Source organism: Sabethes cyaneus, chromosome 1 (genome assembly GCF_943734655.1).
Source record: "Sabethes cyaneus chromosome 1, idSabCyanKW18_F2, whole genome shotgun sequence".
NCBI classification, from domain to species: Eukaryota; Metazoa; Arthropoda; class Insecta; order Diptera; family Culicidae; genus Sabethes; species Sabethes cyaneus.
In genome coordinates, this window is record NC_071353.1 from 71,085,932 (window position 1) to 71,103,455 (window position 17,524).

The following is a 17,524-nucleotide window of genomic DNA, read 5'->3' on the forward strand; positions in this document are numbered from 1 at the left end:
AAACCGAGCTCTTGTAAAAAAATGGTCAGCAATTCACAGAGGGATATTTGAAAAATTGTTAATTTTATCCCAAACAGATTAAAACAGGTCATCAAGATTGTAAATGGTCCTACAAGGTAGTAGATGAGCGATAAAGGACATTTGTTTCAACTAATAGTTAACTGTCCGAATACTTTTTTGGCTGCATTTTTGAGGAATTCAAACTATATGTACCCTATCTTCAATACGGAAAGCTTTTCCCCGAATTTTTGTTGTGCATCTAAATATGCTTTAGTTAAACATTGTTTTAAAAAATATGTGTTACCATTCTTTGCAAAAATACTGTGTAAAATTACTAAAAGAAAATTTTATGCGCTGCTGTCCGAATACTTTTTTGGTTGACTGTACAAAGCTGAAACTAATACATGTGCCACCCAGGGTTGCCACATGCACAGATTATTCTGTGTTTAACAGATATTTGAAAGAAATCGCCTGTACAGAATCTGTATGCATAGAATACAGATTTTCGCCAAATTACACAGATTAAACAGATTTTTGAGCCTTTACATGAGAGTGAAAGAGACGGAAATAGTCAGCCAACTGACTCTCTATCTCTTTCACTCTCATTGTTTTACATTGGACAGATTTTTACACAGATATTTTTCCTCGCCATACAGATTGTCAGATTTTTCCAACAAAAAACACAGAATTATATGTGGCATCCCTGTCTAGAACTAGTAATCGCTTTTTGTCTGTTTGTTCCTCCAGCATCAGCTGTTCCCCAAAATGAGGTAAACATCATGTATATACACGCGTATTTCGTGTTCGCTAGTGTGCGTGCTTGAGCTGTCAGAAAGCTCTATCCACCCAGCTTTTTACGCGCTATAATGGTGGCCGCGGTGGCCGCTATAAATTGTATTCGTAACATGCGAACCTGAGAGAGATTCGCGGATAGGAAAAAATCGTACGTCAAATGCAGCCAGTTCGAACTGTCAAATGCAGCCAGTTGTTACACGGTAAAAAAATATCACGTTAAAGTGAAGTGGTTTACCTTTGAATTAGCACTACTTGCCAAATATTATAATTCGAAATGAAAATCTATTGAAAATGAGTCAATACAAAGTACGATGAAACCAACAGAAAATCACTTCAATTTCGAGTGTGCTATGTTTTGAATTTTGGAGTGTCAAATGAATTGAAAAAAAATGCATGATAAAACTTAATTTGTTCGACAAGCTAATTTATTATATTATATTATATTATATAATAATATAATGTGTAATATAATTTACCATAATGAATGATATTAATATGTTATTCATGATCACCGGTAATTGAACTGGATTACAGCTTGGTTTCAATTTCTACTGGGATGGCTAAATATTGTTGAACGCCACTGCGGGATTCATGTTCGTCTCCATCGGATTAATTCCGTATACTAAAAACATTTAATTAATTAATTTAGACTACAGAGATAAATTCACTCTACTCACGCTCCAGAATATCAGTGATTTCGGAGGAAAACATGGTTTAATCTGCTGGTTTTACGTCTTTCTGCTGACTACTATAAGTTGCACTTTTGTTTCGCCCTTTGACATTTACGAATTGCAAAACAAAATTCAATTTCAATGGATGAAAACAGTCATGCAGATGGTGTATTCCATTAAATATTTTTCAACGGAAGATCTCTTTGTTAAAAAATAAAAATCTCTTGAAAATCAATGCTAAATCACTTCAATTTGCAGTGCGGCGAGACAAATTAAAGCAAATGCAAAAACACTTGAAATAAACGTGACGATTTTTTACCGTGTAAAAAGAGTAACGACTAGAGAGCCTGTTAAACATAGAGAAACGCCATCTCAAATCAAGAACATTTTTTGAGTAGATTTTTCTAAATTTTTAGCAGCTTTTTATGAATTATCAAAGATAAACGCTTCAGAGGAAGGTTCCTTGAGGATGTTATTATTATATGTAGCATCGATAAATTCGAAATCTTTAATTTAAATCGCTGGTTCTCAAAAGAATTGGCAATAACAGACAACAGCAGCATAATTATTTACGGTACGATCATTAACTGTGGTAAAATTATCATGAAAAGGAATTACATATCCAAATTTTATGAAAGTTATTTATTCCAAATGCCTGTTGATCACAGAATAATCTGTGCGTGCGGCAACACTGACATACACGGAAAACCAAAGGTACCCAACAGCTAAGTTTAAGTAACCTAAAATTAGGTACTATTGATTCATCTTCAACGTTGGGTAGTTTTGATATGTATACATTGAGTCAGATTTACTTAATAAAACGGTAATATGCGCATATGCAATGTTGAGTACTACACTCCAACTTAACGTTGAGTAGATTGTACCTAACGTTGGATGAAAATATGTTGAACTGTAGCGGCGTGCTTTGTTGATGGTGCGGATCGTTTTATTTCGTGATTCGTTTTATCCATGGTGGCAGCATAACGTTCGCGGTTTTGTTTTTCTGTGCTGTGCTATGCTGTAACGAGTGTTCGAAATTGGTAAGTGAGTAATTTATGTGTAAAGCTGTCGATTTTAAAACTTTATTTTCTGAAGGACAGCTTAAGGATGATGAAATTATCAACAGCAGCAAATGGAACAACAGTGTCAACCTTCTCATGGCTAAGATGGATCATCGAGACAACCGGACGTTTTTGTACCGACTCATGTAGCTAATTATGAACCTCAACAGCATACCAAACTGGGGATCGAATCGCGAGGTAAGCTAGTTTCAAAATACTATAATTTAGATGGAATATTTTTTATGGAAATAAGCGTGAATTCATATACAAACAGTCATAAAGCATCTGCGGTTTTATCATATAATATAGCACGAAGTACATAGAGTAATGTTGGAACTTCTTTGAAAACAAAACATCCCAGGTAACCAATAAGCATTTCCAATGCAATTTAAAAGCGAGCCAATAAGCATTTAAGTTGCCTTAAATGCTACTTAAATGCTATTTTGGCAAAATATGCGGCTACTTTACTGCTAGCCCTCTTATAGTGCTGACAATGCTTATTTGCAGCTAGTTACCAACAAGAAGAATTTAAATAGAATTGTGGATGCCAATTTACAACAGTTATGCAGTCAAAAAGCTGATAAACAACAACCTGCAGTATAAAACGCCAGGGATGCTAATAAACGACTGATTTACTGCTTATTTTAATGCTTATTGGTTACCTGGGATGTCCCCTCACATGATTTTACCGCTTCCTGGATCTTCCAATCTGGAATGCAACCGGGTTCGAATCCAATCGCATCCGCGCCCACAATATTTTTGACGTAGAACTACGTCTGATTTTTTATACTGAGTATCACTTTATGAAAATGAAAATAGAAGACGGAATTCACGCAAACTCAACCAGGGATTAGCATGACCCTCTCAGATTTCAATAAAACTTTTGTGTGTTTAAGGAGTTCATGTAAATAAGAGACTGCATACTTAGTTTTTCCAAAATTGGTCTAGACTAACTTTTGGAAAGGGTTCAGCTTTCTTCTCTTTATTTTTATAATTAATTCGGATTAATTCGAAAACTAGGGTAACCAACGTATTTTGTACTCCATCAGCAACTGTACATAAGGTGCACACTTCCACTGGATTTCGCTGTAAGTGTCCAAATTATATACAACTGCTGGTGGGATCCAACATACAACAAAAAATCATCTATGTGTGGCTTTTAAAATATATTCTGAATTTTCATAAAATGGCATTTTTTCAGTGGAAAAGATTTGATAAGATAAGATTTGCATGCAAGGGTTTTGGGGGCCAGGGAAGGTTCTTATGATAGTTACAGACCCCTCACCCTCTAAGATGGGGGGGCGCTCCCATACAAATAAAACACAAATTTCTGCAGAACTCGACAACTAATCAAGCAAATAGAACAAAATTTGGCATGTGGGTGTTTCCGGTGACAAGAATTTATTCCATGGTAAATTGAGACCCCTCCCCTCTTTATAAGGGGAATTATAACTCCTCTCCTCTTTAAAAGGGGGGGCTTCCATACAAATTTCCTCATAACTCGAGAACTAATCAAGCAAATGGAACCAAATTTGGCATGTGAAGGTTTTCGAGGGCAAGAATATTTTCTATAGTAAATTAGGACCCCTCCCCACTTTAAAAGGGGGGGCTCCTGTACCAAAGAAACACAATTTTCCTCATAACTCGAGATCTAATCAAGCAAATGGAACCAAATTTGACACGTGGGTGTTTTTGGAGGCAAAAATTTTTTCTATGATGAACTGGGACCCCTCCTCACTTTAGGAGGGGGGCTCCTATACAAATGAAATACAAATTTCCTCATAACTCGAGAGCTAATCAAGCAAATGAAACCAAATTTGGCATGTGAAAGTTCTCGAGGGCAAGAATATTTTCTATGGTGAATTAGGACCCCTCCCAACTTTAAGAGGGGGCGCTCCTATACAAACGAAATACAAATTTCCTCATAACTCGAGAACTAATCAAGCAAATGGAACCAAATTTGGCACGTGGGTGTTTTTGGAGACAAAAATTTTTTCTATGATGAATTGGGACCCCTACCAACTTTAGGAGGGGGGGGGGCTCCTATACAAATGAAATACAAATTTCCTCATAACTCGAGAACTAATCAAGCAAATAGAACCAGGATCGCGGTACATTGAGGGTAGAGTGGGGCTCGGTGATCTGCGTGAAATAAACACAAATAAAACTGAATTTTTTACGTAACTCAAAAACTAATCGAACTCGAGATATTTAGACTTCCATAAAACATTAACCATAAAACATTAACATTAACCCCACACTTTTCCCAGCAGGGTTAGAAAGTTGAAACTTTCAGGAAAATTCTCTTTTAGGTCAACTAAGAAAAAGCATGTCTTTTTATGTATTTTAATTTTGACCCTGTGTTCCGCAACGCTACGTTGCGAAAACGCAACGCTGGGCGTTAAGCGTATACCGTTTTTGCATACCTTCATCATTGTGCATATAAATACTTCATACTTTTTTACCGTTAAATCAAACTTGGGATTTTTATAATGTTTCCGGGATATTTAGAACAAGCGAAAGATAAGATTTACATTCATTTGTTTACTAAAAAGCAACGACTTCAAATGAAACATCTGCAGCGAACGAACGAAAAAAAAACGTTCCCGTTGCAAATTTTGAATATCGTTTCTTCCTAGCGTTGCGTTTTCGCAACGCAAAGCTAAGAGCCTTTCATAAAATTACAAAAGTAATCAAAATTATGAAACAAAGTGTTTATTGGCAAGCAACCGATTCTTACTAACACTGATTAATAGGTCAGACGTAAATAGAGGTAAAATCAAGTTATACGAGCATTTTTCCTTAACTGTCTGAAAAATAGCAAAACCTGTTGTTTTGTCACAGCTGTAATTATGTTACATGTAACATCTGACCTTTGAGCAAAAACAGGTTGATTAGATTTTTTTCCAATCTATCTTTGTTTTTGAGGGTCCATGTTGATATCTTAAACAGGGCCTTCTCTAGAATCAAATGAAAGTGCGTTGCGTTTTCGCAACTAGGGTTGCCAAGTCCGAAAATTTCAAAAACCGGCCGGTCGGTCCTGCCTTCAAAAATTGCGGGGGGTTGTGGCAGCATATTACTAGAGGATTTGCCTGGAATGTGTAATGTGCGTGTGCGGTAATTATGCGGTAGTCGTGGAATCGAAACCACAACGAACATTGCATGGATTATTGAAGATACTAGAAGACAACTAGTTGCTTCTGGTGCTGATGGACAACTTAATGTATATTACCGCCAGAAGCAAAGTATTGTCACTGCAAAACTGGCTATCTTCAATGATCCACTGCTCAGGATTGCTAATAAATTTATCAGAAAATTCAACAAATCAGGAAAAAAGTACCAATCCGGCTTCCTATGTCGGAAAACCGGCTTTTTTGCAGGATTGACCGGCCACCGGCTTTGCTGGTGAAAAACCGGCCGGGCCGGCCAAAAACCGACCACTTGGCAACCCTATTCGCAACGCTGGGAGGAAATGGGTTAATCAATAACAAGACCACCAAAAACTACCTACAGTAACATTAGATGATTCATGGCGAGTGTCGCTGGCGACCCGCCGTATAAAGCGCCGGTCACTGTGGGGGGGAGGGGGGGGGGGCAGCCCGCCTCAGAAATCACCACTGTCTAGGTTTACTTGTTTTTCTAGGTCTACTAACCTCGATTGTTTTCCTTCAGTTGGGTCCGAACGACCGACAGCAAGTACCTTGCGAAATGATACATTCTACAAAAAGGTTTTCCGTGAAACGGTACAAGAAGGTTTTTCGCGAAATGGTATTCGGCGAAATGTTATACAATCACGGCGAATATTGCTATCTGTTTTATTTTATCTGGCTAAGAAAGTGGGAATTGTTTTGTTGTCGATTGTTTTTCAATAGTTAAATAGTGAATTTTTATAAACAATTGCAATTTTTTCAAAGTTGGAACTTTTTTTCTCGATTTTTTTTTATTTTAAAATATTTGTTGATCTTTCTTGAAGAAGCATGCAAAGTATGGAAATGGAGAAATGAAAACTCTAGAAGCTATCAATTTTTATATCGAATCGCGCACGTTAATGCAAACGAGCGCACGAACGCGCGCGCTTCAACGACACGTTACACTTAATAGCATCAAAGGCGGCCTCGTTATGAAGCTGCCCGTGACTTTATCTACCGTCTGTAGTGGCGACCACGTCAAACTTGTAGCGCTTATCTGTTCATTTTGACAAATTTGAAAGTGCGACTGCACAGAACCGCGATCAAACTGCGACATGCTGAAATCACGTGGAACTAGAGGCATACGGAGCACCACAAGATCGGCCTCGATGATGACATGGCAGGGGGCATGGTCTAATTCCACAAAAGGCCGGTAGACACACCGACTTTTCCCGGAACTAGCCGGATGGGTCAACAGGCGCCACGGCGATGTCAACTTCCACCTGACACAAATTCTGTCAGGGCATGGTTGTTTTAGACAGTATCTGCACAAATTTGGGCAGGCGGAGTCCCCCGCGTGTCCCGAATGCGTGGACGTTGAGGAAACTGCAGAACTTGCTTTCTTCATATGTCCTCGTTTCGCGGGCGTGAGAAGCAGCATGATGGCAGTGAGCGGACAGGACACTACTCCGGATAACTTAGTCCAAAGGATGTGTTCTAGCTCGGACGTCTGGGGAGCGGTCAATGCGGCTGCTACCCAGATCGTACTTGAGCTACAAAACCGCTGGAAAGCCGATCAACGGCGAATAAACAGCCTAACTACCATAGTCCAGTAGTTATCTAAGAGTGTGCGTTAAGCACAATAGCCCCTCCCTGAAGTAATACCGATAAGGTGGTGCCAGGGAGGATTGAGGTTGGAGACTCGAGTAGGGTTTTAGTGGGTCTGGATCCTCACGCCCCAGTAGGGGGGTCGGGATACCAAACCCCACTCCCTGAGTTGTCTTCTCAGGTGTCTGATAGCAGATTTCCCTATTCGCTAAAAAAAAATGCTGAAATCACTGTGGCAAGAAAGAGGAAGGGCAACAATGGCAATGTTGCTGTTTCGTTCTGTTATACACATAGGCTTTAGGAAAAATAATCCATATTCAACTACCAGGCACAATAAAGACTTCAACAACTTTTTAATAACCAGTAACTGAATTATATAAATATTCATATACTGAGAAATTATAAAACAATTATTGTAGTAGAAAGGCCAGCTAACACCGCTAGGTGGATTAATTTAGGTTTTACAATAAAATCTAAAAGAAAAAAATTACTTGTCTAATTACATGGCTGATCAATCGATTTTTCCTTTCACTTCTAGAAATCCGGTGCCTTCAAGCACAATCGTACCAGGTCACTGTTTGCTGGATCAGCTGGACAATCATGATAGCATGATAGGCATTCAGAACTATACCGATGCAATCGAGCTTGTCTACAGGGGCCACAGTCTATCTGTTTTTGGGATTACAGCCACTCCAATGTGGTGCAGGTGATGGTGAACAATGTTTAATACCCAGGTATCCAATAAGCATTAGTATAAGCAGTAAATCAATCGTTTATTAGCATCCCTTGCGTTTTATACTGCATGTTGCTGTTTATCAGCCTTTTGCTTGCATAATTGTTGTAAATTGGCATCCACAATTCTATTTAAATTTTTCTTGTCGGTAACTAGCTGCAAATAAGCATTGTCAGCACTATAAGAGGGCTAGCAGTAAAGTAGCCGCATATTTTGCCAAAATAGCATTTAGGCCAACTTAAATGCTTATTGGCTTGCAATAAGCATAGGGTAGTATCTAGGTGTTGAGATAAAATGCGCAAGTATCAAATCACCCTTTACCAATTCTAACACCAATGATTCTTCTCGTAGCAGCAGCGTTGATCAGCATCAAACTTCACTGACGAAGTTAATCATTCTAAAAATCACTCGTTACTCGTATCATTTATAAAATAAATTTACCTATCTCACGATTGTTGCTTTTCGAATGAGTCCGAACTTTTTCGTTATCTTTATCATCAGTTCTTCAACAGTCTTGGTTCATTCCATCTACTCAAATATGAGTTCTTGCGTATAAGTATAAGTAGAAATAATTTAAAATGTAAAAACAATGTAATATAAATCCGGAGTGATTCGCGATAAGGGCGCAACTAACAAAGTGTAAACAATGAGGAATATCACTGATGATTTGCCAGTACATTTTCAAGTCTTAATTTAAATAAAAGTTACAAAAATCAAGGTTAAAGACATAAATTTGTGTAGAATAAATCAATCTTATAATTTCACAACAATACTGCATAAAATTTGTGCATTCAAGCTCAAAATCTAAGTTTTATAGTTGAACCCCTTGGAATGAGCCTCAAAGCATTTTGACAATGAGATTCGCCCAGCCTTGTTTCGCCTTGTTATGATTTCTTAATTTAGTTTCGCCTGTTTACAATGCGCCTGTGTTTTGAAAACAATGCAGTTTCGCTCTTTGCTATCGCCTGTTTACAAAACGATTTGCAAATAAATCTGTCACTTCATAACAATGCAAGGGGCTAAACTGCAAATTGTCTTTTGTTTTGATTAAACACTTCTATCGCCCATCACTAAAAACTTGTTTTAAATAATTCTTACGATTAAAACAGAAGAAAGGATTCTTGCCAAGGATATTATCAGTCTTTTTAAGGCTGATGGTGTAATAAAACGATTTGTTTACAATTTGCCAGTGGAGCCCCAATCGCGAATCACTCCGGAAATAATCGCTGATTTGACCAGATTTTATCCAATTTTATCTAAGAGAAGAAAATGAACAAAAAACGTTTAAATACAGCTTAAGGTTCAAACGCGCGTCTTTGATTTTTGGGATTTATCATTGTGTTCTGACAGACATTAAGAGCTAGAGCACAATGATACATTTTCGTGAGTATATCCTTTGTTTTGAGTACCGTGGACCCCCGTTCGTTTGACCGTTTTTAATCTGAACACTTTTTAATTTGAACCCCGCTGGTTTGCACGACGTGCAAATTAAAAATGGTTCAAATGTCATTCTCAACATGACATCATTTACTTATGCAGACAATGCACATAAACACGATTTGATTGTACTTACCTTGAGAGTGTAATTTGTTTCACATTCCGTTTTCCCAACGATTATGATAGAAATCCGATCGCAGAATGAAAATTCGTTGCTAGCAACTGCAAACAAATCAAACCAACAAAGCAATAACAAAGAGCAGGGCGACCAGTTCACACAAGTTTCTGCATATTAAGGGTTACCAGCTGTTCAAATTAAAAATTAACCCCGTTAGTTTGCATGAGTAATCGTTCAAACGAACGGGGGTCCACGGTATAAAAACTGCTTTTAAAAACCCAATAATCAATTCCGCGTGTTTGACACTTAAATAGACGAATTTGGGTTCAATTTACGTTTTTTGAGTAATTTTAACTCAATATGTAGTTTCAAGCATAAACTTAATGTTGGGTAATTTTAACCGAACATTAAGTAGATTTTACTCAATAGCTCGTTAAAAAGCATTACAATATTTTTGGTAATTTTAACCGAACAGTAAGTAAATTTAACCTAATGAATGGTTTATATGCTTCAACTCAATGGTAAGTATTTTGAACTGAACATTAAGTAAATTTTACTCAATAGACAGTTCAGATGAACAAACTCAACATTAAATAACTTTAACTCAAAATTATATTTGAAAGCCTTTACCTAATATTAGGTATATTGAAAATACCCAAAATTGGCTTCCTGCACGCATGATACGAATTGGGTTGAAGGAACTTAATATTGGGTACTTTCAGTTTTCCGTGTACGCAGCTGCATTGTTGCTAGATTACTTGTTTCAGATGGCGACTCTCTAAGGCTCTCTAACGTAAATGAAAGAAAGTGCAACACTGCCGTACACTCTTAAATTATTCTACCTGTAAATTGGTCGGATTTAGTTAAAGTTAGGTTGAAACTAACTACTCAAAATGCCTTTAAAGTGTACAAACTAAGATTTTGAGTAGTTTTTCAACCAAAAAATTGGTAGTAGGAACTTAAAATTGCGTTATTTGTCATGGAGAATAATTCAATTATCGGTAGCAAGTAGCCAAAATTGGTTGAAATTTTTACCCAAAAATTTGTACACTTCAAGGGCATTTTGAGTAGTTTCAACCTAGCTTTAACTAAATCCGACCTATTTACAGGTAGAATCATTTAAGAGTGTACATGAGAAGAGTGCCCAGTTTTAATGGATGCAGAGTTTTCAAAAAGATTGTTCGCATATTATAAACTTAATTTATAGCATCCGCCATTATACACACTTAGAAATTTTAGCCGGATTTCGGTTTTGTTTTGCCGAAATCTCAACAGCCGAGCACTCGGCAAGGAGCTCGGTGGAAATAAGGTTTGACGAGCTCTCGGCGAACGGATTTTGACGAGCTCTCGGCGAACGGATTTTGACGAGCTCTCGGCAAAAGGACTTTGACGAGCTCTCGGCAAAAGGACTGACAATTACCGAAATTCTCGGCATGAACGAAAATCAGTTATGCCGAAAGTCAGTATACTGAAACGCTGAGCACAGCATTTCATTTCGACGGCAGTCGGTAACAAAATCTACCGAAGTTTTCCTTTTTTTTAGGTTTAACCCTTTATAAGGCAGTGGCAACTATATTGCCACCAAAAATATTTATTTTGCTTCTATAATTATACTGATGTTATCATAGACTCAAAACAAATATTTTTCGTTGGTAACAATATAATTGCCATTGCCTTATAAAGGGTTAAACAAAATAAATTTCAATACTCTGCCATTCACTTATCAAGATGTGAATTGAATTGAATGCCAATGAAGTTTGAAATAAAAATCGCATATCTCACATGGTATTCGAGTCCCTAACATTCTTATATGTAAATGGATGGCAGCATAATGGAATTTCCAACGTTACTTTCTAGTTCCTAATGTGGATTTTTGTATTTGCAATAAACATGTTAGAAAATAAGATTAGAGCAAGATTTAGAGCTTTATTTTACAAAAAAATTCAGAAGTTTGAATAGCTATTTGAATTATTTTCGGAAGATTCATAAGGTTTCATTTTTCATACAACAGACCTATATTACTGTATTTAGTTGTTGGTTTATTTTGTTGAACTTATTTTTGAAGAGCGCCGTTACTTTTCTACCAGAAACATAAATTTAACAGAATTTAATTTATTTAATCAGTAGGTATTTGTTTTAAATTGCCAGGCTCCGACATAGCGTGAAGGCAAATAGTGAATAAGAAGCAGAATTTTTCAATTCAATGTTTTACTACATTTTTGCTTTGTTCTATTTACAGATGGTAGTTAAAATGTTAATAAAAGGAACATTAGTTCTTATTTTCATTTAGGGAGCATCATCAAAAACTTATTCGCAGTTGTGCTAAATGGCATTATTTTTAGCATTGCCGCACTAAAAAATGAAAAAAACAGTTTGTCGGATGGCAATGGCTGTGTGTTAAAGACTGTAAAGCCTTTACATAGCAAAATAAAAGTGTGCTTCAAATCTTGCCCAGTGCTGATAACGACGTCTTTCCAGATCAGGTAACAATCACCAGATTTAAAGTTTTCTGCAGCTACAAAAATTCGCGGGTTCTCGCATACTGGAAATGCGGCCTCAGGTTATAATAGAATAGAAGGTTTCCGAATTTTGAAATATATAATATATATAGTATGTGCGTATTTCTTACATCAATCCAATCGATAATTTTATGTAATGGATTCGTCTTTTGTGAATTGTCACGAGATTGTCTTGCGCCTCTGGTAGGGTTTTTGACCCTAATAATGGCCAAACTTCGTAGAAATGGATCAGAAATGTGAAGAAACATTTCATCAAAGCAAGCTATCACTTTTGGCTGCAGATTATTCCAGGTAATGTCAAAATTATCTGCTTTTGGTTTCAGCATAGCAAAGTCTTCTGCAAGCTGAAAATAAATACTAAAGTTATTGAAATGTTAAAGTTCACGAGTAGTTATTACTACTGTTACCAGTTCTCCATTAAAAGCTGAAGCAACGGGGAAATCTTTCAAAAATTCCGAAAATGTTCCGGCAGTTCGCTGCTCATTGCGGTATGCAATGGTGCTCTCCAGAACTAATGTTTGGCTCAGGTCTTTGTCTGTTGAAATCAGATGAATGAGCATACTCTTCCGGGAACTCATATAGGTCACTTGGCGGAGAAACATCAGTTTCTAATTCTTTCGGAATTCCTTTTTTTCATTACATACGCTGGGTTCGGATGCACTAGCTGGATATGTCTCTTCAGTGACGCAAAATGATTACAACGTGCTTTACATTTGCGAACCATACAATCGTAAAATACAAGGTTCTGAGTAAAGTGGTTCTGTTTGATATGGATTTTTATATGTTCCTGCAGCTCATCAACGTACCCCTGTACTTGTTGGTGGCAATGAAAGCACTCTAGCATATTGTTATTTACCTAGGAAAACATCATTTCCATCATTTATATACTTACGCAATATTTCTACTATCCTTACGTCCACTTCAGCGAGGGCATCATTGATCTCTTCCATATCCGCTTCTGGGTTTCCTCCTTTAAATTCAAAATGAGTTCCACTTGCACGTTGTAAATTTTACTGCAGCGTTTCTCCACAAACCTCAATCAAAATGGCTGTTTAGACTACTAGCCGCAAAATCGGCAACGAATATATAATCTAACTGGATTTCGGCAAAACCAGCAGTGTTACCAGGTCGATAGACCATTTTCCCGCTGCCCAGAAGTTGATTTCCCGCTGAAATCCCGCTGTCTAGAGTCTATTTCCCGCTAGAAATCCCGCTGAATAAAAAGTTATATTATTCTTTCGTTTCTGGTTCAGATTAAAGAATAAAGATAATTTATTCTAGTAAAACATGCATTTGAAAAAAGATGATCTGCTGAAACTGAGAGTTTAAAACTAAATGTACATTGTGCAACTTTTCTGCATTCATGTTGACGAACTTTTTGAGTTCAGCAGCAGCCGAATTCCGGATTCGGAAGAAGAGAAATTTTCAAAAGGATTTTTGGAAATTTCTTATTTTGGAATTCCAGTGAAATGCCTTAAGAAAATCTTTGACGTTTAAAAAAGAAAAGGAGATTTTCTGACACGAAAAATCTCGAAGAGATTAAAAATCTCGAGGCGATTAATAATCTCTTACTTTTTTAAACGTCAAATATTTTCTTAATGAATTTCACCGGAATTCCAAAATAAGAAACTTTGAAAATCTATTCGCAAGTTTTTTGTTTGAAATTTGGCGGCAGTACAATGTTATGAAACATTTTGGTTATTATAGATGAATTCAAAGGTTACAAAAACTAATGGATGATTTTTTCAACGCCTAATTGGGAGAAATTATAGAGAAGCTCCTGAAGTCATCTAGCGGAAACAAAAAAAAGCTACATTTTTTCTTTCCACAGACATTATAATTTTCTCTCTCTCTCTCTTTAGTTGCTCGGAATGCGGTAAAAAGATAAGATAATTATTGGTAGAGAAGGAGATTCTAAGAATTTCTTTTTTTTAAAGAGATTTTTGGGAAATTTTCTGAAAGCACCGGTATTCGGCTACAGGTAAGGGAAAAAGCAATATTTTCTTGTTATTGCGTACATAATATATTACGTTTATTACAAAATTTCGTGCACGGACAAAAATTATAAGATTAAGGAGTCTAAAACACGTACTAAAATTTCGAAAGTCAAATTTTTTTTCTGTGTCTAGCTATGTAAAAATCATAAAAGTTTCAGCATCGCTGGGAAATTGATTTAATTGTTCAACCACCACCATGTTAGGTTTTCGGTGAGAATGGAAGAAATGTTTCCAATATTTATAAGATACACAAAAATCAAAACTATCTGTAAAGCGCATCGGCTCTTCGTTCTCATTGATATTTTGTTCAAGCAGCACTTTATGCCTACCACAGCAAAGCAAAGCCTAGGTGCTACATCCTGTTATCAAAACTTGACCTGTGTTTATGCCACAGAGCTTGCAATTAGCTGTTAGAGTTAGAGAGTGTGGAGCTAGTGCTACGATCCTATTGACTCTCTCAGCCTCTCCCAGCCAAGATTTGAGCATACGACAACTCACAACTGGTTTATTAGATAAGCACTGTACCTTGAGGCCAACTGGAAGGCTTCTCGCCTACCAAATATCGCTAAATCGAGATCCCGCTAAAATCCCGCTGAGTCATTTAAGAAAACCGCTAGATTCCCGCTAGCCGCTGTTTGGTTCTTAAGTCCCGCTGTCCGAGTTGAAATCCCGCTAAATCTAGCGGGAAAACCGCTGATCTGACATCACTGAAAACCAGTGCCGAGTTCGGTATATCGCAATTTAAAAGATATACACGGCAAACTTAAAGTGCTGAAGTTTCTGCAATCATTATACTTGACGAAAATTTCGGCAAACGTATATGACGAATGTACGCAGTTCTAGTTTTTCGCCGAAATTTTCGGTAAAATACAAAATAACCGTGCAAATTCGGCATTTCATTTTGCCGAATGCAAATTTAGATTTTAAGTGTGTAGCGCGTGAAAAGCTGGATAGTTCAGAGCAGAGCTGCCATAAGTACAGATATTTGTGCAAGCATAAATTTGGGACTGGGACAGTAGGACCCATGAATTATTACAGTAGCTGTGATTTCTGGCACTATTTAATGTTCCTGAATTTCAAAGTAATCCATAAACTAGAGATCCTTAGAGAGTCGCCATCTGAAACAAATTATCTAGCAACAATGCAGCTGCGTGACGCCTGCGTCTGTTAGTGTTGCCGCACGCACAGATTATTCTGTGATCAACAGACATTTGAAATAAATTACTTTTATAAAATCTGGATTTGTAGTTCCTTTTCATGATAAATTTAACCACAGTTATTGGTCGTACCGTAAATAGTTATGCTGCTGTTGTCTGTTATTGCTAATTCTTAATTAAAAATTAGAGGAATCTTTCTCTGAAGCTTTTATTTTGAATAATACATAAAAAGCTGCTAAAAATTCAAAAAAATCTGCTCAAAAAATGTTCTTGATTTGAGATGGCGTCTCTCTATCTTTAACAGGCTCTCTAGTCGTTACTCTTTTTAGGGCTCTCTAATCGGTGTTTTGACAAGTCTCCTGTTCGATAGGACAACACTAAAAAAAAACAGCACGTCAAGTTTACGTGAAAACAGGTAATTTTCATCCATCACACTTTTCATGTACACGGTAAAAAATCGTCACGCCCAAATCAAGTGTTCTTGCATTTGAATCAATCTGTTACGCAGCATTGCATATTGAAGTGATTCAGTGTTGATTTTCGAGAGATTTCAATTTTTCGAAGAAGAGATCTTCCATCGAATACTATTCAATGGAAATCACCATCGAATCATAATGCATATCTATTGAATTTGCAACTAATTATTTTTCGCATTTCACAACTGTCAAAAACTCGCGAAGTATACTTCAGTAATCGAAAACAAAGTATCCTTCAGTAGGTAATCGAAAAAAAATCATGAACCCAAAAGGTGAAAATATGTTTTCGACTGAAATTAATGCTATTCTAGAGTGTAAGTATAGCTAAATTATGTATGTCGTTAAAATTAATTAACTGTTATCTGTTTTCAGGTTGTTTCTGGTTTCAGATTGGATTCATTACACCACTACGACAACAACAATCAACCATATTTGGACATGCCAGCATTAAAACAACAATCCACTTTATTTGTTAACAACTGAGGTTAATTTTTTTTATTTGTATTTTGTTTAATTAAAATAATAATAAAAATTCAAACATATCATTGATTTTAAATCGAATACATTCAATTCATTTGACAGCTCAAAAGTTTAAAACATAGTGCATTGGAAATTGAAGTGATTTTCTATTGATTTCATTTTGCTTTGTGTTGATTCATTTTCAATGGATTTTCATTTCGAATCGTAATGATAGGCAAGTAGTGCGAATCCAACACGGAGAATAAAAATGTAGTTTCAACCATATTTATGGTTGTTTTACGCACAAACAAAAATTTCGTTTTGTTTCAAACTGAAATATATGATTGAAATGAAAATATTCATTGTTATATCAATCTTAACTTCAAATTTGAAAATACTTTACTTTTAATTCAAAACTGTTTTTTTTTGATTCAAACAGAATCTCGTGTTGAAACAAAAATATTTTCAGGTTGTTATAAAAATATTTTATTGAGGCTTAAAGCAACAATCATTTTGTTTGAAACAAAGTGGGGCTTTTTCGCTCCGTGAACGGTAAATCACTTCGCTTCAACGTGTTATTTTTTTACCGTGTAACATTCGCGTGAATTGTTGGTAACTCGCCTCATACTAACCAGTTTACGTGCAATCCCGGTAAATTTTATCAATTTTCCCAATAACTACACGGTAAAAAATCGTCACGTTTATTTCAAGTGTTTTTGCATTTGCTTTAATTTGTCTCGCCGCACTGCAAATTGAAGTGATTTAGCATTGATTTTCAAGAGATTTTTATTTTTTAACAAAGAGATCTTCCGTTGAAAAATATTTAATGGAATACACCATCTGCATGACTGTTTTCATCCATTGAAATTGAATTTTGTTTTGCAATTCGTAAATGTCAAAGGGCGAAACAAAAGTGCAACTTATAGTAGTCAGCAGAAAGACGTAAAACCAGCAGATTAAACCATGTTTTCCTCCGAAATCACTGATATTCTGGAGCGTGAGTAGAGTGAATTTATCTCTGTAGTCTAAATTAATTAATTAAATGTTTTTAGTATACGGAATTAATCCGATGGAGACGAACATGAATCCCGCAGTGGCGTTCAACAATATTTAGCCATCCCAGTAGAAATTGAAACCAAGCTGTAATCCAGTTCAATTACCGGTGATCATGAATAACATATTAATATCATTCATTATGGTAAATTATATTACACATTATATTATTATATAATATAATATAATATAATAAATTAGCTTGTCGAACAAATTAAGTTTTATCATGCATTTTTTTTCAATTCATTTGACACTCCAAAATTCAAAACATAGCACACTCGAAATTGAAGTGATTTTCTGTTGGTTTCATCG

At 36.2% G+C, this 17,524-nt stretch overlaps 1 long non-coding RNA gene across 1 annotated transcript; it reads right to left on the reverse strand.

The window, feature by feature from the left end:
- Positions 1–11,569: 11,569 nt before the first annotated feature.
- On the reverse strand, positions 11,570–13,105 carry LOC128745359 (uncharacterized). The gene is made up of 3 exons (XR_008412533.1): positions 12,985–13,105; positions 12,478–12,926; positions 11,570–12,414 (listed from the first exon to the last, which is right to left on the reverse strand). It is a non-coding gene; the product is annotated as an uncharacterized LOC128745359 (long non-coding RNA).
- Positions 13,106–17,524: the final 4,419 nt, after the last annotated feature.